Source organism: Vanellus vanellus (assembly GCF_965231255.1).
Source record: "Vanellus vanellus genome assembly, chromosome: 2".
In the NCBI taxonomy this organism is placed as follows: domain Eukaryota; kingdom Metazoa; phylum Chordata; class Aves; order Charadriiformes; family Charadriidae; genus Vanellus; species Vanellus vanellus.
Genome location: NC_138906.1, coordinates 915511 through 937603, shown reverse-complemented (window position 1 = coordinate 937603; position 22093 = coordinate 915511). Strand labels below are relative to the sequence as shown.

The 22093-nt window shown below is 42.6% G+C and overlaps 1 protein-coding gene across 5 annotated transcripts in view; it reads right to left on the bottom strand.

The window, feature by feature from the left end:
- Window positions 1-22093, bottom strand: part of MAP4 (microtubule associated protein 4) — a 179542-nt gene that overhangs the window by 136050 nt on the left and 21399 nt on the right. For all 5 annotated transcript variants that reach the window (XM_082499280.1, XM_082499281.1, XM_082499283.1 and 2 more), the window contains exon 2: window positions 11943-11996. The gene's annotated coding sequence lies outside the window, so the exon portion shown is untranslated. The remainder of the gene's footprint in view (window positions 1-11942; window positions 11997-22093) is intronic.

Sequence of the window (22093 nt, the reverse complement as noted above, 5' to 3'; positions counted from 1 at the left end):
TCAACTTAACGTTCACCTCTCCCACAGAAGAAAGGCAATTCAACCCGAGCAAAGTTGCCTGGAGAGGATTACTCCCAGTTATGATGGAAGCCCTCTATGCAAATTGATCCCTGTAGTCAGATCTGTTATTAATGGAGGGAAGAAAATTAATAAATAAATAAATACCAGTACTTCAAGACTTCGAGGAATTGTCTGCATTCTAGTGGCAGATAACATGCATATTATATGCCCCTTATTATCATTGTTTTCAATTAAGTAAAAGCAGTTTAAAAATAAAGTCTACATTCAGCACTTATGCAAAATAAAATTAATTAGCTGGAGCTAGAGCTCCGTCAGAGATCAAGGCAGGAGGGATACCCAAATGAAACAGCAGCAGGAAGAATTCTTGTTTGCACGTTGTCTATATATGAACACACACAGACACACGCGTACAGGTGCCTGTATATATGACACTCTTTAATGCCAGAATAGGGAGACTTAGGAGGCATCGATAAGAACATGACATGACATACTTATGAAAATCGGAGATGGAGACAGCTAAAGACAAGACCATTTCTCACTTGGCAAATGTCTGACTGTCAGGAATCCCCCAGGAACTGTCAGGAACACCCCTTACATTCTGAGAATAAAGAAAGTCAGAAAGAAATCAGTCCATCATCTTCTGTATAACCAACACCATTGGGACAGTTACTTTGGACTAAGAGTTCAAGAGCTGCAGGCTGCTCAGAGAGGTTGGGGATCCTCCGTTCTCAGAGATGGTCAAAACCCAACAGGACACAGTTCTGGGCAACCTGCTCCAGGGGACCCTGCTTTAAGCAGAGGGGTGTTGGACTAGATTATCTTCTCTAGAGGTCCCTGACTATCTCAGCCATTTGGGAATTCTGATATTCTTTGAAAACCATTGTTCATACTTTCAAAACCAATGATCAAAAGCCTATGAATAGAACAAGTCCTAAAGCACTTCCATTTTGTATTTTGACAGCAAGTTTTAAAACCAAAGGAAAACAACTCCCCCAACCTCCTTGGCCACTCGTACAGTTTTGGAAAGGATCCATTTCTGTCCCAGACCAAGAGGATAAAGCAGTATGGAGGGCATACGGTAGTGCAGCCCTGCAGTAGATACGGCATTTCATTCATGCAATGGCTTTTGCTAAGAATGGAAACAAGACAAGGATATGTAAAAAACCCGAGGAATAATTCCAGAATTTACATCTCTGATACGCAATGGCCAATCTTGCTTTTTCAAAATTTCAGGTAATCTTAATTTAAGAGCTAAAATTATTCTGGGTACTATGAAGCTAGGTCTAGGATTCCCAACCAGTCCTGCAATGGAAAGGCAGCCACTGATCCTGCCTACTAAAATACAAAAGTCTTCCTCCTGCTGCTTCAAAAGACCCACAGGTATTACTTGTCTGCAGTTGCTTCAGTTTATCTACAGTGCGAGGCCAGAAGTCAGTACAGTAGGAAGAGCCTGACTTGCAAAACTACAAAGTTAACCAGAATTAATCTGGAAGGTCAGCTCCAAAAGCAAGAATTTCACATATATACACACAAGAAAGATGTTAGTTTCTCACTACTCCTCCCCTCCTTCCTGCAGAGAAAGGTATATGAAAATGTAGCTTTAGGATAAAAGCAAGTATTATCTCAAAAAGCTTCCAAATGTTGTTGCTACTTGTAAGAGTATTTGGGCTTTTGTTAGCATACTGCCAGCAGAGTTGTCTTGACCTACTGATGGGGCTGGAACAGCAGCAGTCCCGTGGGTATGGAGCTGCTCTTCCAGGTAGAAGCGGATCCCAGTAGAGAGCTCCCCATCCAGAGCACCACACTCCCAATCCCCCACCCGCAATGTGTGGCTGCAGGCCAGGATGCAGCAAGTAAACTTCTGTTTCATGACAGAGAAGGAGAGTAAGAGTCATCCGAAAGGGGCTTTTTCTTGCTCAATTTCATTAGTTTTTCAAATCTCTGGGCTGATATTTTTCTCCCTATAGTTATTTCCTAGTAAAGGATTAGGACGTCGGGGGTAAGAGTGGAAACGCACAATGCCTTTCCATCAGTTGGGAGTGGCTGACCTGTTACTATTCGCATACGACAAGAACATTGCCATACATAAGCACCACAACAGGCAGACAGCGTATCAACAGCAGCTACAGACACACAATAATTCAGAACTCGGAGCACTCAGGATAAATATTTTATGAATTTCTTATCCAACTCTAGTCAGGACTACTAGACTTCTTCCCTCAAGGATAAGAGCCCCTCCTTTTGTGGGTGATATAAGATCACCTCCAGTACCATTTGTAGAAATCAATGTTACGCGTTAAGTAAAGATGACTGCATCACCTTTCACTTACGCATTCATGGATTCCCCTCTAGAGAACTCGTTCCCAAAATATTGCTTTAGGGAAGTCATGAGAGCTCATGAAATAGGCCCAGTTACTGCTCTGAAAGTGTTCAGATTTGCTGATGCACTGGAGAAGGCTGGACTTACCTGTTGGCGTTCCAGCTCCGTGATAACATGACCAGACTCAATGATCATCACATTCAGAAGCATTACATCTCTGGAACACAGCATTTCCCTTGCACAGACTGGCCCTTGCTTCTCCCAAAAGACCTCAGCATGGAGTCCAGTGCGCACGGGCAGCCGTAGTGTGCAGCGAGACTGGTTGCTAACTCAGATCTCAGAGTCACAGTTTTCCATCCGTTACATTCCCTTTGGCCTCAGTTCAGGTTCTTCCTCTGCTCAGGGTGAGGAGATACTTTTTGCAGAACTTGTTGGCTTTTCTGTAGGGAAGTAACTACATGCAGCGGCTCCAGAAGGAGATGCCAGGGGAACTCTAGGCATGAAGCCTACAATGCTCTTTATCAGTACACTTAACAGCCGAGCAAAGCCAAGACAGCAACTTCTTTTGCTATCTGGCCTTGAAGAGCCTAATTCTGGTCACTGAACTCGTAGAAACAGAAAACACCAAACACTCACAAGAATAACTCCACCACATCCCTGGGAACGAGACTTAAATTGCTTTGAATTTTTCCAAAAGCCTGAAATGAATTTTGCAGTTTCCCCATGGTATGTACCAGTGGAGAGGCAGCACTCCCTTTGACAGCAAAGGCCCCAAAGCTCCCTAAAAACCACTTCAACCCACACAAGATTTAGCACTGACAGAGCTGACCAGTGCTACCAAAACTGACAAGAGTGAACAATCACAAACTGAAAATAAAATTGTTGGGACTTCCATCCTGTCCAAATCACAAGTGAACCCTAGCAGGACAAGAGATGGAAGGAAGCCAACCTGAACCAGTTCTGAGTGAAGAAGATTACTGGGAACCAAAGGAAAGTCTTTGGGCAAGTAAGGATGGTGGGAATGGGGGAGGTTCATGTAGGAAGAGGGCGTTACATCAGCCTAGCCGCAACTGGACAAAAGACAGTGCTGGGAGGTTTCCGGAGTGTCAGGCTGGGAAGACGAAGAGTGATACAACTGCAAAGACTCACCCAGCAGACCACTTCCAACCCTGACTTCACTTTACTTGCACCCATTCCCAAAAAACATACGTGGCATGTATTTGCGCCTGCAGAGAGCGTTTTACTATTGTTAATTACACTTAAGCACAGGGAGATGAGATAAGAGGACACCAGCCTCCTCAATGATTCCCTCCCTTTGGGCAATTTCACTACTATTAACCACTCAGCAGGATGGGGTAAGACTGCCCGAGTCAGATTGCTACATTAGGAGTTGTACCACTTCCAAGCTGATAAAAAGTCACATTAATAAACTTGCCTTAAATTACAGCAGGATAGACACTCTGCCAGAGCAGCTTCACTGGGAGTACAAGAATAACTTTCCTATAAACCCCAGCAGGGATTAGGGACTCTAGAAGGTGGGGATTAATGGTCTTGGCTGGCCTTCAAAAAAGCCACATGGAAGATGAGTTCATAGATAATAACTGTGAGGGACTTTCAAGTGTCTAGCTCCACACAGGCCTACAAGCACTGAAATAAGAGACCTAAAAAAGACTGGTATGTCATCTCCAAAAATCATAAATGCTTATCTAAAGAAAATAAAAGGAGTCTGCCCACCTTCTGCACAGACTTGTAAGTTTTAGCTCTAAAATGACCTATTCCTTAACTACTTTAAAAAAAGGAAACTGCCCAGAGTCATACTTGTTTGCTGGTTTTCAGGCTGTCTCACAGCAGACAGGATTTTCTGTGCTGCACACCAGGAGAGGCAGCACCAAATAAGGAGACGTTCATTAATCACAGGGGGAAAAGAGTCTCCTGTTTTCACTTGGCAGAGGAAGGAGGCAAAGACAGTCAAAGTGGGGGCAGGGTACGAAAACTCTGGCTATTAGCAAAACGCTTTCTTTCTGTGTTGCATATTGACTGCTAAGCCACAAACCAAACAGGCAAGGCAAGCAGCTGTTCTGTCAGCTGCTTTCCTTTAATAGCACATGCATCAGAAAGGAAAGCAGCTTCCACCTCCCCAGAGCAAAATCCAGCAAATAATGGCTTTCTGGCTTTTGCTAAAGAGTCCCTTCTCTTGGGAGGAAGAGAAGGACGGCACATTTCTAATATAGCAGACCAGTCAATAATTCTCATTTTTATTAGGTATTTTGTACCTCCTTATTCTTCTTCCTGCAAGACCATCGCGCTGCCGTAGCCTGGAAAGGAAGACTAATGAGTGCACAAAAAGGGAGAAGTTCCACTGCAAAAGTTCCCCTCAGTCCTCAAGTCAGCTCCTCTAAATTCATCCTACTCCACACTGGTCTTATATGTGCGGCTCCCAGAACAACGGATCTCGTGCTTACGTGAGAATTTTGACTTTCGTTTCAAAGATGATTTCTTCTGTTACTGCTGTGAAGAAAACTGTGCAGTATGAACACTGGAACTACAAACCAGGAGGCGAGAAAGAGCTCAAGTCATGCTGTGAGAAAAGTTTTTCAGAGATCCAGTCCAGCTTAATTACAGTTGTAATACCGCTGTGCGACAGCAGGCCCAAATGCCTTCATGAACTCACAACATTTGGCCTTACATATATATACACGCACAGATCTGAGAGGGCAGGAGGGAAAGACCATAGAGGACAGATTCTGAAACTAAGTGAATCAAAAAAAAGCTTTCATTGAAGAGTAAAATAAGCAGCCATTAAATAGCATTTCATGTGTTACAACCACATCATACCTCATGCATACGTCAAGTTTATTGTATTAAGTTACTGTAGTAAGCCTTGAAAATTCTGAGTTAAACTTTCTGTAGAACAGCAGAAAAAAAAAAAAAAAAAAGAAGCTTGTGGAAATGATCTGGCAGAAAGGGGCAACTCAGCATCTCCGCTCCCTTATTTTACAAGGGCTATCAAGAAGGATAAATCAAGTCATAAGTGTCATTGGAAAGACCTTGTGAAGTACAGTTCCTGGAGGTCAGCTTTGGGCTTCTCCTACTCAAATACACAATCTGATGCCCACGAGAAAGGCTAGATGCCATCTGCTGCAAGCAAACTGACTCTAGAGAAGCACCCCAAGATCAACACATTGGTCAGCATTACTCAAAAAGCAAGGCAAAATTTGAGCAAGGAGCACAAAACATCACAGGTTACAGAGAGTAGCAGCTACAGCAGATACAACTATGAAAACAGAAGCAGCTCGTTTGGCAACCAGGTATGCACAGTCACTGCTTCCAGGAACTCAGTTTACATACAAGCTTTACTCCTTTACCTATCTAGAATAATTCTAATTATATTAGTGACTATATTAGAGTAGCTACTTTACTTTTAATTAAAATAAGCACCTCTCTTGACAATGTAATTATATAGCATGAGAACCTGTCAATCAGGATGCAGAACTGGTCCCTTCAAAATGAGAAAGTTGACTTGTAAAGTATTTTCATCGATGACAACTCATCACCAGCTTGATGTTTCAGAGCCAGATGAGTGGAAGAGCAAACCTATCAATGTTTTTTCAAGCAGATGACTCGTAAAGAACAAACAACATTTTAAAGAGTTCCATTATCAGAAGGTCAAAAAACTTTGCAAGAATGAAACAAATCTCATTTCTATGCTAAGAAATGAGCTTTAGCTACTTGCAAATTCTGCAAGAACTTAGCTACAGCAGGTAAATTAGTTTATGGACTCATCAGTTGCCTTGGAGAATCATGCCCTCCCTGCAGGCTTTTGAGAGCTGACAGATATGCCCCAAAAGGAACCTGGAAATAGAACAGACAGACACATTTAACTAGTGGAGAGGTAGGGGTTTGCCGTTTGAAAACCACAACACAGCCTTATGGAAGCAGACATTTACAAAGGAGAAACAAATGCTCTGTTAGTGCCAAAGTTTCAGAGCGCCAGCCAGAGCAGAACTCTGCAACCATGTAGGCAAAGTAGTTTAGAGCAAACGTGCCCACTTACTAAGCGTTAGCAGCTTCCCATTTGCTTCACACGTGTCAGATTTTCAAGCCAGGAACAAAATTCAGTCCCTGTATTTCCAGGGACGCCACTCAAGTGCTCTGAAATTCATGGAGAAATGAAGTCCCTAGACATGTTTAGGGTGGGAGCAGAGTATATACCTGGAGGATTCAGACCTGTGGAGCCTGCTCCTTCTTACTCTGTCCAGAACAGCTTGGGGATATCCAAGGCTGTCTTTACACAGACATGTTCTGTTACCAGAACATGCTTAGGAAGGACCTGGCTCTTTGCACCACCTTTTGCAATTCCACACATGGATTTTGTTCATCTTGGAGCAACTCCACAATAGATAATAATGGGGATTAAATATATTCTGTGTTACTAGGAATTACTTCTAAGTAGGGATATTTGTACCTACACACAAGTGAGAATGACAAAAATCAGAAGTCCTTTTAAACCAAGGTAGAAGCATATAGCTGGAAAAATGCTGAACACACTTGAGCACCTCTGCTAGCAGAGCTGAAGTCTTTGGCTACAACGGCTCATGAAAGGATTTGCTACACGCCTGGGAAGTCAGTATTGCCTGCCTGCGATCCAAGAAAAAGAGGTGCTCCTATTTGGTAATGTAACAGCTTCAAAACAAAGAAAGGCAGAATAATAATTTAGCTTCAGAATTGTATGTGAAGCAGGGAAAGGTCCGGTGAGTCACCACAGAACTCCCGGAGGGGAGAACACACACTTTTCTGCAGGACCAGAGAATACAAGGCACATTCATGTGCACCACAGGCTGGCAGAGCAGAGACCTCCTCCCCCAGCAAGGGGGTTATTTGCAAGATAACATTATCTCAGCATCCATTACTGCTTGTGCCAGAACATAAGCCACATGCAGGCCCACTTGAGGCAATGTTACCAGACGCCTACACCAGTTCCAGTACCTCCCATGCTACCAAAAGAAAAAAATATAGGTACAGAGAAGCACTCAGAAGTTTACTCAATAGCACATTAACAGGCATTTAAGCTGTAGGCCAAGGCCCAATATGAAAGACTGCTAGACTACAAGTTAAGCAAGAATGTTCACGTCTCCTCCATGAGGGTATTTATCAGATTCTTGAATTATAAAAACAGGACATTCTGAAAGCACTATGTCATCCCAGATGGACAAATTCAACGGCAAGGAAAGCTAAAGGTTACATGCCAGCCCCTTCTGCTTCCTCTGGACTCATAGCTGATCCCTCCTAGGCAGAGAGGGATGCCAGCCTGGCCCTTAAGCTGCTGTTGCTATTCCCCACCAGCAACGCCATTTTAATTCTCTCAAAGCAGGGAAACACTCCTGCTCTCACGTGATGTTTATCCTTAGAGAGGATCCCAGGGATTTTTATTTAGCTAAGTTCGGTCATGCAGTTGGCCAAGTGCCATAAGAGCATCACAGAACTCCTCAGTTCTGAAAAGGGAGCAGCATTAGTGCAGTACAGACACATTAATAGCATTAAGAGTGTCAGGTTATGCAAGAAAGACCTGGGTAGTTGAAGATAAATAACTCTCCTCACAAAGCTGTTACTGCCATACAAAGTTCATGACAGACTTCGTAAAAAAAGCACATGACAGCTATAGTCAGAGGTCAATTTAACTGCTTACACCCTTCAAACAGCTGAACCTAATTCCTCCTGGGCTAGTCAAAAGAACAAATTCTACCATTTGAGCCTTGCCATTATCTTGAGCTGGTTTTAGTGACGAAATTCCTGCCTGCCTAAGAAAGCGACCAACATTAGCTACTAATGACCCAACCAGAACAAGCAGAACCACATTTAGGGAACAACTCTCAAAAATAACTGCAAACTTAAGTCTGGGAGAAGTACAAGAGTCACTGAAGGCATTGCTTCAATTTTTTGAAGTTTTTTTTCTAAGAAAAATGCACAGATGTTGCAAGCAGATGAACGCAGACTTAGTTCCTATGGTGCCTACGTGGTTTATCTGGTTAGAGGTTTAAGTAAAGCAGAGAAAGCCCAAGATGTCCCATCGGCAAGGGCTTGCACCAGGCTGGCTGGAGCACGGGAAAACGCCAGAAGGAGCTACAGCAAGAGGAACATTACTTCTCTGTCTCAAGGAACATATGTGAGAGTATTCGCTTCTCTTTGCTCATACCCTTTGGGTTTTGAAACCTGATGAGGTGGCAATAGGGGGAAGAACACTCATTTCTGAAATGAATTAATGCAGAATAGTTTCCACCTCCCCAAACGTATGCAGGAAGCCAGCAAAGGAGGAAGGGAGTAGCTACTGCAGTTCAACCACTATTGTATTTATATTTCCGTACTCTTGATAACAAATACATTCAACTATGGCTGAAAAACAAGCCATTGGTTAGAAAACAAAAGCTAAGCTTCCACAAAAGAGAGCAATAAAAGAAATTTCAGATCTCCCTGCAATGTTATCAGGTACGGTCTATTGGTTTCTTAGAGAAAGATTCACTTCCTCATTGCAGGTATGGCTGCAATATCCAGTATCACAGCACTGTGCCCTTTGACACAGGCAGTTTCCCCTCCAAAAAGAGAAACATAAGTTGACCAAATAGATAATTGTTCACTGTGGTACTCAGAAAAAACACATTTTAAGTTGTTTTTAATTCAAAAGAAAGGGTTCTGCCCACATCTCTTAAGGAAGCAAAACCATACGAGGTAAGTGACATAGTAGCATTGCTTTTTTCCCCAAGGATTCTCTCTTACTTCAAGGACTAAACCTTCTTAGTTCTGTTCTCTGCGTTCTCAACCTAGAAGGTCAGCGCCTACCTCCTCAAGCCCCTTTTACAAGTGTGGGTGGTAACACGCCAGCCCCTCCTGCAGCAAACTCCTCTCGGAAGACAAGCAATCACACTCGATTTGCTAAAGCACAGAGACAAAGGAAGTTTTCTTATCTGCTTGCCTTATCTGAGCAGAATTCTCTGTAGGCAGAGCTCTGCTGCAGGAGGGGAGCAGACTCGCACAGCGAGTAGCAGCTACTTTCTCCTACTACAGTTATGTCAGCAGCAGCATCCCCAATCTGGTTCACTTTTCATCAATAAAATTGATCCAAGAGATGGGGGTTTGTGCATGTTTCCTCCCAGCTAGAGCAGTTGTACAAAAAAAAAAAAAAAACCACCCACACAAATTAATCCATTAGGAAGTGTTTTTAGAAGTACTTTCTCCCCATCTATATACATGTAGCCAATACAATAACCAAATGAAGTTCTAGGCGCCACAAGAGTTGTAGTCAGTATTTGTAGTTTAAGAAAGCAAGATGACCAAACGTGCAACCGTACTTGGTTGAAAGAGCTCATAGCAGAATAAGTAGGAAGAACCCATTTATTTCTGAGTGACAGTCTGAGAGGAACAGGGTTTGGGATTTGTTTTGTAAAGAACCCAAGATATTCCTCAATCAGGTCACCCCACAAGAAGCAACCAGCCAGTGCCAGACTCACACCAACGCTTCCCCCTTCCTGCCCACTCTCCCGGGCTCCTCCAAAGGATGTCGGGGAGGAAGTAGCCTCTATTCATTGAGGCAGTCAATGAACATGGATTAAATGTTCCCGGATAAATTACTTCAGGAAGCATTTTTAGCTGCTGAATGCAGTCCGTGGGAAACACCTGCTTGGTTTCCATGTCCTGAAACGATGGAACAAATGTTGAGAGGCGCAAGTACATGCCTCCCTGGGACTCTAAGAGGCAGCTTACATTGTAACTCTCATTTTTGTAGAATGGAGACAAGAAAGGAGGAAAATAACATAGCAAACTCACCCCCTTAGACAACATGAGAGTTAACAACATGATCAAGTAAACTGAAGTCCGAGATCGGTTCCAGACACCCAAGGAGGCTGGCAGACATTACAACCACATTGGTCAAAGCTAAGTGAAGTGGAAAGGGAGGAAAAAAGAAGTTTAAGATCAGAAAGTGCAGGAAGGGCACTTACACTCCTATCTCATCTTCTATGTTCAGCTGCGCATAGCGCTGACTCCCTGCAGGAGAAGGTGACAGTCCACCTCCCGTGACCTCTTTAGCTCCATTGAGGCCACAGTGAAAAGCACGCGCAGCATTCTGGGCACCTGCCCTCCCGCCCCCTCCCTCCATCCCACCCAGAGGGAGATAAGCCATCTTATTTGGCTTTTATTCAAACAGCTTTTAGAGAAGGACTTAAGATGGTTTGGCAGGCAGCCACAGTACACAGTATAAACAACTGGTGGTGCGGCTGCCCCTAACTGAGCCTGGTTCCAGTCACATCATGAATGGATACGCAAGAGCATCATCCCAACCGAAAAGACAGAACTTTGCACCTATGATGTTATCATCTCTGTGTCTGCCATTTAAGGAGACAAAAAAAAAAAGAAAGGCATTTTAGGAACAATTTTATCCCATACCTGTAACAAAGCTTTAGGAGACATGCAAGGCTACTGTCAGTTCAAGACAGTTTTAGTAAATCATAGTAGATACAGTTGGTGATGTTAAAACAAGCTGTAATTGAACTGCATCCATTTGACTCCTCTGCATTCTTTACAGCCGAGTATCATTGGATGGTACTGGCAGACTGACAGTAACAGCTTAGTCATTTTTGTACTAGTCTGTACCACGTTTCATTGGTTTACGTTCTGGAGTACCGTAAGGTTAAGGCAGAAGGAAGAAGCATTAATTAGTGGAGTAAACAGGCTGAAACTGCTTCCAAGACTGCCCAGAAATAGGCAGCATTTTAGAACAATCACTGTCAAGCTAATCAAACTGCAAGGTAGAAGACACTCATGTCCCTCAGTCCATACAAATATCATGAAGAAGTTGTATTTCCTTCACTAAAATATGTTACATGAGCACTTGCACCTCAGATACCCTCCGACTACAGACCTGAAGACAGACTCCAGTGGAAGTGCAGCTTTATGGTGCCTTCCACAACGGAAGGCTAGGACAAGAAACATGGAGAATTCCACTGCTCCAGATTCCTAACAATTCAAATCAGACTTGTTTTTTTCTTAGCCTAGTTTGCCCATTTTAATCTTTTGTAGTCCTCTTACTCTAATAAAAAGATTTGAGTGACCAAGTTAAACATGATGTCTGCCCTTTGCGGCAGAAAAAGCAAGAAAGAAGGTCCAGCTGGCGAGAAAGGACATCCCTTGAGTCACACTCCAGTCCTGTTATTTTGAACTGCAGCAGGGGAGCGTTAGAAACTTTAACAAATACCCAAAAAGAGTGGTAAGTAAAGCGTAAAGTAAGTAAACATAAGATTTGAAAGGCAAATGCATTTCAGAAATGTTTATTCTGTTCCAGTCGCAGAACTCTCCATATCATACCTTTTACAGACACACAGGCTCTCCCAGAGTCCATTTAACACTCCCCTTGCTCAGCCAGGCGTGCCTGCTCTGCCAGGCTCTGCCGCTGAACTTCAGTCTGAGATTTTGGCATTTCAGCATTTCTGAACTTGAGATGGTAACTGTATTTTCCAGAACAGATGAAGTTTTAGTGTGTACATACGGCTGTATCAAACCTTTATTTTCAATCAGAGATTTAGTGATGTGTCATTAGAAAAGTCGTTCCTACCTCAAAAGCAGACGTTCCCTTTAGCAGGTCCTTCAGTCCTCAGAAACCGCTTATCTGCAAAATACAATGCATGCACAATTAAGAGGAAGCCATACAATTACAGAGTACTTGGATGTAAGCTTAATAGGGATGGCTAGGAGATGATTTATGTTACTCAAAATTAACTAAACCTTGAGAAATTTTGCCACGGTCTCACCACAGTCATCCAGTAAGCTTGCTTTAATGTTTGCTCCTCAATAGGAATACTATCTAGCTATTACTATTTCACATCAAAACTTGCTCAAGCTATTAAGGATATACCATGAAAATTGTGAGCAGCTTCTCCCTCATCATGCATCTTAATAGCTATTTTCAAACACACCATTAAAGCTGAAGCAATCCAGAATGACGAGGCCATCCCTCCACTGAGCAGTATTTCGGGCATTCTTATAAAGGCTCAGCAGCTCTCCAAGTCACTGTTAGGCACACACCTGCACAGCCACCTGCAACAGCCACCTTTGATTCACGACTTGATTTTAATCTGACTGGAGATGAACAAAGCTAAAGAGGCACCAAAACATCTGTGGCCCAATTTATCAGTTATTATTATGGAGAGCTCCTGTGCATGGCGCTCCAAAGGCTTTCATATGGCAGAACTGTCACGTTTCAGTCCGAGACAAGCAAGAAAGCAAAGATGAAGCTTTTTCCCTTCAATAAAGGCTGTACCACTCCATGTCATTTTCTGTACTTCTCAACTTCAGAGTGGAATCTCTCGCAGTGTTATTAATACATTCACAACTCAAAACCAACAGGCATTGCCTGATTTATTACTCTACTAGAAAAGCATACACTGTATTCTTCTAAGGGTTGCATTCATGATACTTGGATTAATATTTTAAGGGGATCCAGATATAAAAAAAAAAAGTAATTCAGGATCTGTATTTCAGTTATACACAGCTAGCTATTTTCTGTACGTTTTCCATGATTTCAGTGAAGCTACACCCACCAGCTTTACAAGGGAACTGTCTCTTCATCTCCTGGGTGTTGTGTCCCAGATTTTTCTATACAGTATTTTACACTTTGGTCATTATTGTTTCCTTATTGCAAAACAAGCATATCTACAAAAAATAAAAAAATAATGCTCCTTACATTCTCCATGCAGCACTCCCTGGAAAAGAATATAAACTAAGCTGCATAGAGTCAGTTAAGTATTTCAATCCACATGGAGAAACAGGCAACTTGTTCTTCACCGTAGCAAGCAATCAGGCCAGTCTCACAACAAAATACCATCTCAGTACCTGCTTATTAATGCAAAGTCTTAGAGAAACACTAATGCTTGCTCCTTGCCCTACAGATGCACATTGCACGTTACACGGAAGTGAAGTGCCAGCTCCTTCAGTTAAAAGAGAAGACAGCCCAGTGAAAAGGGTATCATTTCAGCTTTACTAAGTGGTAAAGCGCTCAGGAGTGAGAAAAACCTTCTGAAAGAGCCCTGGTCCCATCAGAAGGGGTGGAAAGGAGAGCTACTAAATTAAGGAATGGAGAAATATCTTGTGTATTTGAATCACACACAAGTATTGTGGATGAGCCCTTGCTTGTGTGGTAACACCAATGCTCTCCTTTCCAACAAAAGGAAACTCTCTAATATACATCACAAACCCGCATTTTTCTTTTTCCACATCATTATTTGCAGTCTGTGTGTCGTTCCCCCCCCCCCCCCGTAATACACTGGGGCATCGGGGTCCTTCTCCCCAGCTATTTCCCACTGACGGACACCCAGACCACATCCAAAGGCATCAAGCCCAAAATGCACAGCCCGACGGCCTGCTCCATTGCAGTTCATCCCACATTTGTTGCTGTGATCCACCAGGTTATTACACTCTCACACACGATACTCCAGTCTCTTCTCACTGAAAACAACAAAGTTTAACTGATTTGGTAAGAAAAAAAAAAAAAAGGGGGGGGGGGGGGGGGGGGGAGCTACAGCCCTGTCTTTTGCAGCAGAACATTAAAGAAAATGAGAAGTATTATCTCCTTTTTGAGTGCTGGGCATCGCTACTCCATCTCAGATTGGGCAGCGCTTCATCAACCGGGGTTCTGATACCAGTAAAGTAAAACCTGCCGCAGATTCTTGGTCTGCATCTCTAGTTGCGCTTTAAATAAACCCTGAAGGAAAGAATTCCTATACTACCAACATAGTCTTAACTGTCCACAGTTGTAAAGATTGCCTTTTTCCTTACATATGAAGTGTTCTTGACTGACAAGCAGAAATGCTAAATAATCTCATCTTTCTTACCCCAAATTGACAGATTTGCTAAAATTGCAGGTGTGGCTGCAAAGATTTTTTTATGTACCAGGTCTTACAGTTGCCTAAGACAGACTTCACCTCGTCCCCTCACGTAATAAATTGAGGGGGACTCCGACCACTTATAGAAGTGTTGGTGAACAGCAGGGGGGAAAAAAAAAAAAAAAAAAAGTCATCTATCACCTTGCCAGCAAATACCAACTCACATGTTCCAATATTAGCCATAAATGTTTTCCAGTTTGAAGAAATATTACCAGGAACTATTTTAATGTTATGAGATGTCTGTCTATACATTAGAGCCCTGATTCTAAGTTTGCAAATTTATTTCTCCCCAACACAACTTTTATTCAAGTGACACCGAAAAGCAGTCCATTATTTCAGTTACATCCCACACCACACCCACTCTTCATTTTTATCTTGCCTACGCTATCAGAAAACAGGTAATGCCTGGTATGCATACTGTCCCATCGTGTTTGCTATCCCTACAATATCCAGTTCCACGTCCTGCACCAGTAGTTCTTGTTCCTCAGCTCTTCTAGTTCCCAAGCTCCTTGCACTTTTATTACTAAACATTTTAATGGCTTCTCTAACTTCACCCAGTTTTCTACACAGATGGGCTTTTTTTCCTCCCCAGTAACTGAATTACCTGCATCCCATTAATACACCAGATTGCTTTCTGCTTACTCCCCAGTCTCGTACCTTCTGTCTCTTTCTCACCTGAGAGTTTACCAAATCCACCCCATCTATAATACAACAGCTATTCCGAGAGTCCCAAAAAGCATATACATATTTCAGGGCAAACATTAACAATTTATTTCTGGTTTTCTATAATTTTTAAGGTTCTGTAAGTAGCAACTACTTGTCCCTGCCGGTTTCCAGGCCTTTAGAGGATGAAGTAAACTACCACATCTCCTTGGCCCATGAGAAAACCATACAACTTACCTTGCTAGGCCACCCAAAAACAATGCACGACAGAAGCAAGGAAGTGATTCCCCCACATCCACCTCACAAAATTATCATAATTAGACAGTCTCTAGTTCCAATAATTTAGTTCTTTATGTATGAAAAGTGCTTGTCTCAATCTGCGTTTGTGTTGCTATACTGCCAAAGGGAAATACTGGAGCAAACCTCCAGTTACACTCAGGATTATCACTCTTGCCCCAGCTAAATGGAATGTCCTTCAGTGCAATTAAGTTTTGTAACAGAAAGAATGTGCCATTCATCATAGCAGATGCCCTTATCGGCTCCCTCAATGTCTCTAAACAAGCACCACTTTCTGTTTTCTCATCCCCAATTTCAGCAGCGTGTTTCCCAGATCCGTGGAGAGAAAGCCACTGGGTCTTTTAGTTTCCTGTTGTCTCTCACCCTTCATACTTTGTTTCCAAATCTCTAGATAAACAGCTTCCTTTAAATAGCTGCCCGTCTTAAATATGCATGGTACATGGAGATCACTTGATATGAAGCGCCGAGAGGGGCGGCACACATTGCAGCTCCAGCATTCCACATGCAAAGCAGTATCACGTTGTCAAATACCATGAGTTCAAACACAAAGTCTTGTAAACCCTGAGCTATATATACATGGTGGCCATGAAAGCCAGAGATTAAGGCATCTCAGATTTTCACCCCAGTCCTTCCCTAGAGGAACAGCGCTAGCAGCAAATTAACTACACCGCCTTGAACAAGGAAAACCACCTTTATAGCCACAAGCCCCTATCTCTGCTCCTTGCCCAGAACTGAACTCACCAAGATCCTAAACCAAGAATTTAATTCTAGAATATATGGCAGACTTTTTTTTCTTCATGGGTACCATTGCCAAATATTTAATGATTTTTTGTTAAGCATCAAATTCCTGTTCCCACACTCACATGAGGCATCTCAGATAAAGCTGACAGTATTTGAAATGGACTGCTTTTAGATTCGATTTGAGGCTTTTGAGTAGAGTGTCTCCCAGGAGAGGAAGGAAGTGCTGAAGTTAGACTAATAGAGAGTCTTCAAAACACAAGATGGAGTTCCACTGAAGTTTCCTGAGTTTCACTCGTAGACATTCATGAACAGCAAGTGAGAGTTTCACAGTAGTCATCCAACTCTTACTACTTGAAGAAAGAGATCATACTTCCCAATTGTAGGTAGCACACGGAAGAACGGAGGTGTGCAGCTGTAAAGCAGATACGCTTTGCCAAAATCCACATTTAAACCTTAGGAAAGGGGACAGGCTTTAACAAATAGTCTTCTGTAGCAATTCAGGTTGACAAAGTTAAACAACAGCGAGGTTCATACAATCAGACAGTAAATAAGCAGCTGCCCAAGTGTAGCTGTTTTTATAGCACAGTGTATTTTTGTATGTCAAGAGCAATTTGGAATAAAGAAACAACATGTGATGAGCCTACAGGAGAGCTGGGGAAGGACTTTTTACAAGGGCATGTAGCAATAGGACGAAGGGGAATGGCTTTAAGCTGGAAGAGGGCAGGTTCAGATTGAAGAGTAGGAAGAAGTTTTTCACTGTGAGGGTGGTGAGGCACTGACACAGGTTACCCAGAAAGGTTGTTGAGGCCCCATCCCTGGAGGTGGTCAAGGCCAGGTTGGACATGGCCTTGGGCAACCTGGTCTAGTGAGAGATGTCCCTGCCCGTGGCAGGGGGGCTGGAACTCGATGATCTTCAAGGTCCTTTCCAACCTAAACCATTCTATGATTCCAGAAAGCTGGAAGAGTGACTCATGGATTCCCAAATCACCAGTGTCAAGGACCAACCAAGGACCTTCCAGAATGATCCCAAAAGGCTGGACAGTGCAGCAAACACTAATTAAGGGGCGAGCTCCAGCAGCCAGCGTACAACCAGAGAGCGTGGGGAAGGTGGGAGCGAGCAGTCAGCTGCATCCCAGAGTACACCCGACAAGAGGCTGAAGACACCCAAAGAATCCTGAGATGAAGTACTTTGACAGAAGTAATTTCTAAATCTTTCTATAGATCTTTCAACTTGTCCAAACAGAAAAAAAACAAACAAACAAGAAAGCTTTGGTTTTGTGGTTTTTAACACACAAACATCCAGATCCACAAGAAAAAAAAAAAAAAGGGCAGAAAACGCCTTTGGTGAGAAACAAAGCACATTCCTTTTCAGCAGAAGCGCAATAAAAAAAGAAAGTGATTTAAGCAAGCCCAAAGTATCTCTTTTCACAGTTGAAGAACTCTGCTGCTAACAGGACTAAATTAGCTAAAATTAGCTATCACAGTTGCATTCCCAACAGCACCTCTAGCTTCCTGTGTGGATGAGTAGTTTCGGTGAAAGCAGTTCTAATTTGGATTCAGAGCATGCAAATTTAAGGAGAATAGTGATTTCTGACCAGTTCCTTCCATGAACACTGATGCATAAGAAAAACTGTCTTCCACATTCAAGTTTAATCCTCTTCTGAAATATTTATTTTTGGAACAATTCATTGAACAGTAAGCCTTCAGCCTAGCCAAATTACATCTAAAAATAAAGGTATTAAGAATTCAAGAATTCTTCCTACTGTTACATCTAATCAATACAGAACCACTGTGACTCCTGTCATATGCTTTATTTGTCAAAGCACACGCCCACCCCCACACTTGCACAGCATTATCCAACAACCTGCCATCTTTTTGGATAGTGTAGACCAGAGATAGGCATTTTTAACAATTTGAGATGTTACGGAGATTCACTAAGTAAAGATTCAGTTGCATAAACATTAGAAAAAGGAGCAGTAAGAACCTGAGCTGAGTTTTGAGCTATGACTGAAATAGGAATAGGAAAATAAATGCAACTGAAGCTGCTCCAATGGCCATTTTTGCCTCAGCTGGGGCTGAACACTACTGATCGCTCAAGGAGAACAAAGAGAAAAGCAGCTTTCATTATTCAAATTTCACTTGCCCTCTAATGAAAGGCTGCTAAACTGATTGCGCTTCCTGCAACAACAAGGAACACAAAGGCTCCCTCCCCACTAGGAACTTCAGTGTCACAGTTGACTTAAACTTGCCCAGGACTAGGAATGGACTGCATTCCCACTTGTGAAATCTCACTCTTTAAACCAGGGTGGCTGCATGCAGACGGCTCTTGGGAACAGTCTTGGTCCATGCCAGCTCTTGAATAGCATCCACCAGTGTCTGGGAGAGTACTTCTGCCCTAAGGCCAAAGATTGCAACAGGAAATATTCTAAAAACAAACAGCACAGACACTGTATTCCAGCACTACCAGAAGTCACCAAGCATCACGTAATTCACTACCACAGGTATAGCTGGAGACACCAGAGAAGCTTTTACTAAGTTCTTTTGATGTTTGTGTCATCCCAGCCTCCTGGAAACTCCAGTAGTCCAGCTCATCCCCATCTGCCACTGCAAAAGACCATACCACCAAGAAAGTCTCCCCAGCCACTACTGTAAGAAACAGGGCTGTTTGCAAGGTCTTATTTCTCAATGCCTTTCTAAAAAGTTCTAATTTTTGCTAGTCTTTAACAAGTCTTTTATAAAGTCTCTCTGCTTGAGATGGTTCTTTTTATCTAAACTAAATCTCTGGCGCATCCGTTCTTCACAGCTTAGTGGGACAACCATAGGAGGTTAGCACGGGCAACCAGCAACTCGCCACTTACTCTCCTCCATAGTTTTCCTCTACCCCTTCAACAGTGTAAGCCACCCATCCCTAACAACTTCCCCTAAAATAGAGGACTTCCTTTTCACTCACACCAATTTGACTCTGACACTTTTTAAAAGGGTGTTTAACAAACAGCTGGAGGTGAGGTGATCAGAAGTTTTCACCAGTGGCTAACCCACAACTGCCACCTCTTTAACCTGAAACACTGCTGAGCCGATGGGCTGCCCAGATCCTCGTTCTCCCATTCTCCACTCAGTGCTGTATGGTGCTCCATAGCTGTATTTCTCAACTGCGTGGGAACTCTTGGTCTCACTTTGCAAAGGAACTTCTTGGAGCTCAATCCTATTCAAGCCATAGTTAACAGTTCCTTTTTGCTCCACGGAGGCAGCCATGCGCCGTTTCCAGATGCAGGTGAAGGAGGATAAGGAAGAAATCTGAGGCTTCTAGCTGCAAGTCATAAAGGCACTAAGGTCACATGCCCAGCAAACAAGGCTGAAATAGGTTTATCAGTAGCCAATTTCTAACAGGCTGTTCAAGACATAAAACAAAAAGCATCCTTCTCTCATTCACTTCATCCACAGTACATCCTTTTAGGGCAGCAGTAGAGAACGCTGCTGTTTTTGCACACCCTAACCTGGCAATTCCTGAGATGGCTCAAGAACAGGGTTGTTTGTTTCCTTTCTGCTGACAAACTCTCACTGCACAGATGAAATGAAGTGGTCAGTGATGCTATGCACGTTTAAAAAAATACAATGTGCATGTATATCAAATATACCCAGGTACTGGTGCGTCCCTGAACGGAGAATGCCATAATCTCAGTTGGCCTATGAAGCACTGTCTTTCCTTGACTTGGGAAAAGGAAGACCAACTTAGGAAGTCGCAGGTGCCAAAAGCAATTTTACAAAACTAGACCAGATTAAAGAACACTGTCTGCAGGGTCAGCTAATGAACCAGTGTGGGCAAACAAGAGAGAAGTTTGGATTTCCCATTTCGTTGGGACCTTGAAGACTGCCTCGGCAATGACACGTTACCATGGCAACGGCTTTAAAGCAAAACAACTATTGGAGGAGAATTCTGAACCGTATGTGACATTTTGCTATTGTAAGAAAGCATGAAAATTCATGAGACTTAAATCTACTTATGCTTTCAAGGTTGATGCCTGCCAGCTTTCATAATTTAAGTGCCAGAGTTGTCCATTAATGTCTCCTCACTTACACCCAAGCCTCCTGCAGAGGTCATAATCCTGCGCATCTATCATTGCTCCTCCAGGAGCAGGCACAGCATGGAGAGGATTACACCACTGGTACGTATGGACAGCGGTGATGTGGGCAGGGGAAAGGGCTGCACAGCTGCAGGTCACTTTTCAGGGATACTGTTAATTGACTTCACTGAGCACTTAAGCACTCAGCATATCTTAAAAAAAAAAAAAAAAAAAAAAAACCACACCACCCTACCAAGCCACTGTCATTTTTTATGTTAAAGGATCCACACAGATAATAGCGGGTGCTCTTCACGTTGAGGTTTACATGGTGCTTGTGAATGGGACGTTTTACAGGGACTCGAGGACTCAAATGTGGCAGGACTGTTCATCTGTGCTTCTTCACCCTGACTTCCAACCGCCCCAATCTTGACCTAGAAGTACCTTTAAGACAGAGATTTATGATTTATTTAATCCTTGGATTTTCACTTTGGAAACTTATTTATGAAAGTATATTTTACATTAAATGCTTTGGAGGGGGGAAAAAAAAAAAAAAAAAAACACAAACCACAAACAACCCATTAAGTACCAAAATTAAGCAGAATACACACTGGCAGCCTGACCAGCACCCTGAGTTAAAAGCTCTAAAAGTACATGTTATTTAGTTTAAAAAAGTGAAAGATAACTCCACGCCCAAGGTCATCTATATAGACAAAAATCTCATGCCCAGATGTGCTCTAAATAAACACCAGTATCTGAGCAAATCAGCTTGACAGGTTTAATGACCTGTGTGTTTTAGGTTAAATATTTAAGATGTTTAGGAACACTTAAGAGGAAGTGAACTAGCCATTAACCGTGCCCTTAAAATCAGTCACACCATCACTTCAGAAGGTGAGCAAGACTAAAATGAATCCACTCAATAGCAAATTCAGTATCTCCTTTGTTTACGGTGATACATTTGATGAACTAGTTGCTCTTTATAGACACAATTCTGTGAGCAGTTCTGAGTTAAGGCCACATGTTTCCATGACAAGCCACAGGGCAGAGCTTCCATCATGGCTCTATATTCTATTTACTGTCCTCATTGCACTTGTAGACACAACAGGCAGCAACATTTTCAAGAGACAGAGATGCTTGTCCCTTGCACATATAAAGGGGCACCAAAAGAGATTTTTCTGCTTTCTCGAAGGGCAAAATGGCAGCAAGGAACAGAAGGAGCAAGCAGGGGAATAGGAGAAGAAAAACAACATGCACGTACGCCACTGCCACTTAAGGGCTAGAAATCAATGTGCTCTCCTGCCTGCTTTTTGTGGAATCTGCTACTGAACACAGGTGCTGCTTTACGGGAAATTCTATCTTCCTTCACCTGATATCTATTACCTTTGCACACACAAGCTTCGCAGGTTGGTTTCCAGTGCCTTGTGTCTCCATTACAGAAACTGGAGACGAGGTTGAGCAGAATGGCTCTAAAGGCTACCAATAGCAGGACTGGTGTCAGAACAGTCAGATAAGACCTTATTAGAAACACCTAACACTCCTCATTAGTCACAGGTGAGCAAAAGCATCCCAAGGGCAAGCCACATGCACACTATTTTTTTAAAACAGGTGAATGAAGAACAGCATTTCTTTTCTGTACAAGATCTCCTGTATTAAAAAGGGCAGATGGAAATGATAATTCCCCTTGTCTCCAACACTTAACTGTAGCCCACGCCAAAATTCAATAGTTACAGGTTACAAACAGAGCCTGATTGTGCTTTTACATTTTCTATATCAATATCTGTATTAATTTTGAGACTTATTTAGCCAGTGATGATACAGAAGACACCTCATCAGCATCTATATTAGACAGAGGGAATGCAACTTTTTTTTTTTAAAATGATGCCAGACAGCAATACCACCAGTACACCAAGGAATATATTAAAAAAAGAAAACCACAGTAATGTTGATTTTTCTATTGTGTAGAGATAACAGGTTTAGAACCTCTGCATTATCAATAGATTTCTCTCTGCATTCTCAAGAGCCAAAACATGAATATGGATCAGAGCGAGGAAAGAAAAAAAAAAAAA